At 40.8% G+C, this 7701-nt stretch overlaps 1 pseudogene; it reads right to left on the reverse strand.

Moving 5' to 3' along the window:
* Positions 1–6753: 6753 nt before the first annotated feature.
* LOC129672956 (uncharacterized protein C9orf85 homolog) lies at positions 6754–7347 on the reverse strand (annotated as a pseudogene).
* Positions 7348–7701: the final 354 nt, after the last annotated feature.

Here is a 7701-nt window from a genome sequence, read left to right on the forward strand (position 1 = left end):
GAGTCTAGGACAGTCAAGGCTACACAGAGAAACCCTATCTCAAAAAAACCAAACAACAAATAAACAGACATACAAATGTGGGAATTGTACAAGAGTAGAAGGGGAAAAATGTTCATTGAATATTCACTCTGGTAAGATATTTCTTTTGATTTATGAGATAGGTTTTCTATTTCTATTTGCAAGACACTTTTTTTGAGACACTATTTTCTATTAAAAACACAGAACTATTATTTTTAAAAGATAATAAATAGGGTTTATTTATTTTTTAAAGATAATAAAAGGGTTTATCATATAGATAAACCCTGCTACTTGTGCAGTTTCTGTGCAATTTATACTTGTGTACTTGCCATATCAAACTTGAAGTAATGTGAAGAAAAGACGTCACCCCACAGCCAAGGCATGTTTAAAGAGAAAGCTATACACACACCTGCATTATACACTGCATTAATGTCTTTACTATCCCCACACGATTTAGAAATCTAAAGTGTTAGTTTCCAGTACTCTTCACCCTGTTGTGTGGATATAGTGGCATCCTGGCTACTATAAATTCTTAGGTTGAATAAGGAAACCCAGGAATTTGTAGATTGAATAGAAAAGAGGATTGACTATGAAAATAAATACAGTATAAACTCTGATTCTCAGAGATTTGGGGTGTTGGGTGCCTGGATGAACACAGTGATGGGATTGAGGGTGTGTGTCTTTGTCCATTTTGTACTATTACAGAATTCCCAAGGCTGCATACAGTATCTTAATACAACAGGAGCTCATTTTCTTACCATTATGGAGAAAATCCAAGATCCAGATGCCAGGATGGGGTGTCTGACTTGCTGTACATCTTGCTGTATGCCCACACACTTGGCAGAAAATAAATATAGGTAAGAAAACAAAACAGCAACACGAAGTTATTTTACGAGATTCAATTCCCCCAGAAAGGAGTGAACCTCACTATCTGGCCACCTCCTACTCGCGGCATCTCTCAGTACTGCCACATTGGCCACACTTGAACTTTTAGTATCATCCAACAGATGAAGTAGATAGGCAACACAGGAAAGGTGAGGGAATTTTCTCATGTCTGATCTAGGATGTCGATTTTTTCCTGCCCTAGAACTTTGGCTATTTGAGGGAATAGCCTTAATCCAGGATTTACAGTTTATTACTCCGGATTCCATATGGACGACTGTGGTACTACTTCCTCCTCTCAGATAACTAACACGTTAAAGAAGCTTATTTCCTTCTTAAACATACGTCTGGAGGTGGGCAGTCTAGAAGCATCCGAGCAGTTGTGTAACCTCACCAGGAACCTGGCTCTCTGAGGTCATCTGTTCCACCATCACTAGAAAAACCCTTATTTATTTCCTGTACATAACAGATTTGTTATTAATAGAAAGCTAGATGTATTTTCTAAAGGTCTTTGTGGTCATTTATATTTTGGAAAGATGCTTTTTTCCACTCTGCACAATTGAAGCTAGGAGCTAATGAAGACAATTATCTTATTAACTGCACCAAGAAGTTAATGGCTCTTTACACTAGCATTTATTCATAAGACCAAATATTGCAGAAAATTATCCGTTCCTCAAATTTTTTGGATAATTTTTATCAGCAAGCATCCCAGTTACGTTAGGTGAACTGAAGAATTAAGGGTGACGCACACACACACACGAGGGAAGACGGCTTCATTTCCATTGGTTTCCTATCATTTTCTTATTTATTTTTATTGAAAATAGATCTTCCCATACAGAACATCCTGACCAGTTTCCCCTCTCTCCACTCCTCCCAACACCCCACCTCTGCTCTCCTCCAATCCACCCACCCTCTGTTTTCCTTCAGAAAAGAGCAGACCCCTAAGAGACAACAACAAAGAGGACAAAACAAGATGCAATAAGACAGGGGAAAAAACCCTCATATCGAGGCTGGACAAGAAAACCCAGTAGGAGGAAGAATCCCAAAAGCAGGAATGTTTTTTGTAGAATTCATATCATTTTCAATAAAGTTTACTATCTCCTTATGTCAACTCTTTAAAGAAAAAAATGTTGAGATGTTTGACAGACAAACTGAAGCTGCACACAGCAGAGGGTGACTTTGAACTTAGGATACCCCCGCTTCCACCCCCTTAGTGCTGGGATTGCACTACGGAACTTACAGATAGGACCCAGGGCTTCACACATGCCAGACAAGCTGTCTGCCAACTGAATTACATCCCCAACCTCTCAAATGTTTTAAAATATATATTTATTTATTGAGGGTGCACACAAGTGCAATTGTGGAGGTCCGAGCCTAACTTGTGAGAGTTTCTTCTCTTCTTTCATGTCGGTCCTAAGATTGAACTCTTTGAAGCTTGGTGGCAAGTGCGCTTACTCCCTGGGCCATCTTAGCACCCTAACAAAATTTTATAATGAAAAAAAAATATATATATATATATCATTTTATTAGGAACCAAGGATACATCATTTCTATTCATTGGGGAAGAAGCGGGATTGGGAAACTTGGGTGAAAGCTTAAAAATTGCAGCCTCTCCCATTCCTAGCCTTTAGAAGATGTGTGGGATTACTCATTTGAGGCAATGGAGTTACAGCTTCATCATCTTGCTATTATTATATTCTATGGCACTGAACACTGAAACCTCTTATTTTATATAGAACTCATTTGTTCTCTTTATGACTTACAGTAAAATAAAAGCCTAAATCAAGAGATGGTGGTTCCCTCTTTAAGAAAACAGTCTTTGGTTAGCAAAGAGCAGGCTTATACTAGACTGTGATTTACTTTCCTTGGTGGTTATTTATGATTCTTCTGTTATGCTTATTCTAAAGTCTACTATCGTTTGAGCAAATTTACTTTCAACTCTCCACTGAGTTCACCAAAGACAAGTAATCCTCCTGCAACTGGCAGGGCTGAAGATTAAGCCACCCAATATGCAATTAAGCATATCCCAAGGTTCAGCTGCTATGCTACAGTTTACATTCATTACAGCCATTTAGCAAGGTTCTGTGCTTATGCCCTGCTCTGGAGGGGGATTTGTGTCCTTCATTAGCATTCTGATGCCAGCGAGAATGCTGGGACATATTCCACTGTCAGGTTGAATCACAGCATTATGAGATTATGGCTGCAAATTTCACCCTTCTGCTACTAGTGGAGCCCTCTAGGAATAGGCCTTTTCAAGCAGCTGTGCCAGTTTTTGAAGGGAAAGCTGGAGTGGATACTGGTAAGGAGCATAAACAACAAGGGTGGGTTAGAATGGTTATACAATTTGAAATTAGGGATTCTATTTTGAATCGGGACCCAAAATGTGTATACCTTTAAAATCACAAGGTCAACTGTCTGCTGATATAGTGAGGGAAGAAGGGTCACTGAAGGTTTTCATCTCCCTGCTGTCAAATTCAAGTCAGAGTCTTCTCAGGAGCCAGAACAGCTGCCAATGCTCTTCATCAGAGGGCCAAGCTTCAAAGCAATTGTGAGTCTTGAAGGAGTCATTTGAGCAATGGGAAACTCACCAACTGTGCAGTAACAAGTGATCTGGATACCAAGCACTCCAGAGGCTGTGGATATGTCACCTACACTGCGGAGGTGGATGCAACTATGCATGCAAGCCCATACAAGGTGGATGAAGAGTTGTAGAACTAAAGAGAGCTGTCAAGAAAAGATTCTCAAACACAAGGTGCCCACTTAACTGTGAAGATCATTGTTGGTATTGCAGAAGACATTGAAGAACATCACTTCAGACATTATTTCTTTTGATGACTATGACTCAGTGGATAAGACTGGCATTCAATACAATTGATTGTATTGTCAAAATTGATTGACTTGTCAAAAATACAATATTGTGAATGGCTATAGCCGTGAAGTAAGAAAGAGCCTGTAGAAGCAAGAGATGGCTAGTGCTTCATCCAGCCAAAGAGGCCAAAATAGTTATAGAAACTTTGGTAGTTGTCATGTAAGTGGTTTTTATGGCAGTGACAATATTGGTCACAGAGGACCATTCAGTGGCCATAGTGCCTTTGGTGGCAGCTGTGGTGATAAGGCATATTGTGGCAGTAATGAATGGTTATGATGGAAGCAGTTTTGGAGGTGTTAGAAGCCACAGTGGTTTGGGCAATTACAACAATCAGTCTTCAAAGTTTGAAGCAATGAAGGAGAGAAACCTTTGGCAGCAAAAGTTCTAGTACTTATGGTGGTGGAGGCCAATGTTTGTTAAATCATAAAACCAAGGTGGGTCTGGTAGTTCCAGCAGCAGTAGCTGAAAGGTTCCAATTCTTGCCAGGAATGAGGAGCCTAGCATGGGGAGAGCCAGAGAGTGACAGAGAAACTACAGGTTACACAAACTTGTGAATTCATCCAAGCATAAGTGGGTGAGGCTTAGAGTCTAGAAAGAAGATATGTTTCAGACAGTTCTTATGGATATATGGACAAGAAACCCTTCAGAACTATATTTGTGACTAATTGAATAACTGGTTGTTTCAGTTTCTTTCTATGGAAAATGTAAAGTACCTATCTGCCAGAAAGAATTTTACTGTACAATTTTTCACCCTTATGTTGACTGCTAAATATAATAGTCTGACCATGATGCTGAATAAACACCTTCTTTTAGTTTTTTAAACCAGTTTCACATTTATTTCAATAGTTCATAAAATATATACACATATGAATACATACATGTTATAGATACACACACATATGTGGAGATTAAGCCACACAAAAAAAACATAGTAAAACACTAAAATTGGGAATCTAGCAAAAGAGTGTAGAAAAGTTCATTGTACTACCTGGCTACTTTTCTGTAGCTTTGGGGTTTTAAACACAAGGACACAGATTTCAATAATCACACCAAGCTAACTTACACAGTTTACAAGAAGAAACACTGCCAATAAAGTGATAATTCAGGACAATGGAATTCTAGGAAGAACAAGCTTATGAGGGAGATCCTCACAAGAGCTTCTGATACTGCAAGTATCTCCACATGTGTATGAATGTTGGATTTTCCTTTCTAGTTCTTATTACAGTCTACACACTTTTCTGAGTACGTATTTCCAAACCATGAAAAATTTAAAAATAATGAAGTGTATTTTTTAACTTTTTATTCTTTGTGAATTTCACATCATGAACCCCAATCTCACTAATCTCCCTCTCCCTTTGTATCTGCCCTCTGCCTTTGCAATGCCTCTAAGAAAATGAAATAAGATAGAATAAAACAGCAACAAAAACATCTTGTCATGGAAGTTGTAGTGTGTCACAGTGTATCACACATCTTCACTTGCTAATGTTCATTGCAATGAGTCATTGGTCTGGTTCGAGGCCTCTGGCTTCTGCTAAACCATGAATGCTGGATCCTCACTGGGCCTCCTCTCAGATATCCTGTTGCTGCCCTGTGTCATGGAGATCCTGCAGCTTTGGACCTGCAGGACCAGCCCTTCCATGTGCTCCAGCAGATCATACATGAAGTAGATGTTGAAGTGAGCTAACTGAAAGCCTGGGAGGTAGCTGAGTTGGTCAGCCCACCAGCTCTCCTGCTCCCACACCACAAGGGCTAGTTCTCCAGCACTATCCTGGCTAGCCCACCCAATGCCACAGCCTGCACAGGGCAGGGGCAGCTCTCCTGCTCTCGTGCCCTTGGGCTAGCTCACCTACAGCTTAGCCACCAGGGGCAGCTCTACTATGCTGCTCAGATAGGGGTGGGCCCAGCTCTCTTGCGTGTGGTGGCCAGCAAGGGGTGGGGTCAGCTCAGCACAGTTCCTCAGGTGGCAGTTCAGAGCAGGAATACCCTCTTTGGTAGTAACAATAGCGGGCCTGGGACATCAACACATATCCCAGCTGCCATAGGAGCAGAGACCCAGACATGGGCCCCAGCAGCAGCCTGGGCCTGGATGTCCCCATGGCTTCAGGTGGCAGCGCAGGTCGCTCAGACCAGCATGTCCCCCTGTGGAATCATGGCCCTCAGATATTGACATGGTCTCCAGTAGCAGAGAAGACTTTGGACATCCACTTGGCCTTTGGTGGTATCTGGGGCCACAGACATTGACACAGACCCTGGCTGCAGCAGTACCACAGAACCAGACATGGCCCTTGGCAGCAGCCCAGGCCAGGACCTCACCATGGCCTCCTCATATTTGCCTGTTCCTCAATGCAATTGACTCTTTAGTTCCACTTTTCTTCACAGTGTGTAAACCCCTGGGCTTTGCTTTCTCTTCCATCTCTCCACTGCATGCTCCATTTTTCCCATCTCTCCATTATCACATCCATTGTAGTGGCACCCATGGCTGGTGCTTGGATGTCTTTTGTTTAGCATCCCTGAGCCAGCCAATCCTGGGTGGGTGTGTCTATAAAAATATTTTCGAAGAAAAATCACTACACGCAGTGTGTGTGTATGTGTACATGTTTTTCTTTGTAAGATGTAAGGGGCTTGCTAAGGAAGCCACACACCTAAGCTCAGGCAATAGAAATCTACTCTGAGCTAGTTATCTTAGTTTTCCATGAGATAGTTCTAATAAAATCAGCAACTCTCAACACTGGATAGTCTGACATTAGGCAATCTACTTTTTAAAACAATTTCTATACATTACACAACATGCCATAGTGTTTCCACATGCATTCTGTTTATACAGCTTAAGTGTCATCATGAAAACCTGAAAGTTTGTTACTCAAATATTGTAAATAATTGGTGCTGTTCATGAGCCGGTTCTGCCTACTCTGAACAGCCTTTGCTGACTCCCCCACTAGGGTGTCAGCGTATTTGCTGAGCCCTCTGTAGCTGACTCTGTGCCATCAGGCCTGCGTGTCTCCATCCTCACTGTCCAAGTCCTCATCTTGGTCCTACTTCCTTTTGCAGCTTCTTCTATGGTTAGAACCTTGATTTCAGCATTTTCTGAAGTTTCTGGGTTTTTCAAGAAAGGGTTTCTCTGTTAACTCCTTTTGTAGACCAGGCTGGCCTTGAACTCACAGAGATCCACCTGTCTCTGCCTCCTGAGTGCTGGGATTAAAAGTGTGCACCACCACCACCAGGCCCGAGTTTCTAGTTCTTTATTAGACTCAATAGCAATATCTTCTTTCTTTCCACATTTTGCATAAATGTAAAATTCACAGGCGCATGGTCTACACATTATGTGTTAAGGGCCATTCACTGTCTTTTGTAAACATTTAACTTTTCTTAGGTTTTGACAGTAGTTTATACTTGTATATTAAGAACTTGTATATTCAAGAACTTTGCATACTGAAAAACTGCCATACTCCATCACTAAGTTCTGCATTAATTTTTATGGTCTGAACACTGATCAAACTTGTCATTTTTGAAAGTGAACATATTATATTCTGGTGCTTCTGAGGTCTGGACCGAGTCACATTGCCTTTCTGGAAACTCATCACCAAATAGCCAAATGCCTTAATTTTTAAATGTGCTGTGTAAAGTTAGTCTACTTTGAAGCCATCTTGGTCAACTTTACAACAGTCTGAAGTTAAATTCTTCCAGGGTGGTGGCACATTCCATTTGAAATTTACTTATGACTGTTAAGCTTGAGAAGCCATTATCTTTAGAAACATGAGTGTAGTTAAATTGCTAAGTGACTGTTGTGACCTTAATGAGTTTTGCCATTGAAAGGGTCACTCAAACAAAGTCACAGAATTATTTGGTCATAAAAATGGTTGTTGGCATATTCTATGCAATATCAAAACTGAATGATGGAAACAGGCAAAATAATAAAAGAGAATGTAGCTTGT

This window comes from Psammomys obesus, unplaced genomic scaffold (genome assembly GCF_907164565.1).
Source record: "Psammomys obesus unplaced genomic scaffold, mPsaObe1.curated_primary_1811, whole genome shotgun sequence".
In the NCBI taxonomy this organism is placed as follows: Eukaryota; Metazoa; Chordata; class Mammalia; order Rodentia; family Muridae; genus Psammomys; species Psammomys obesus.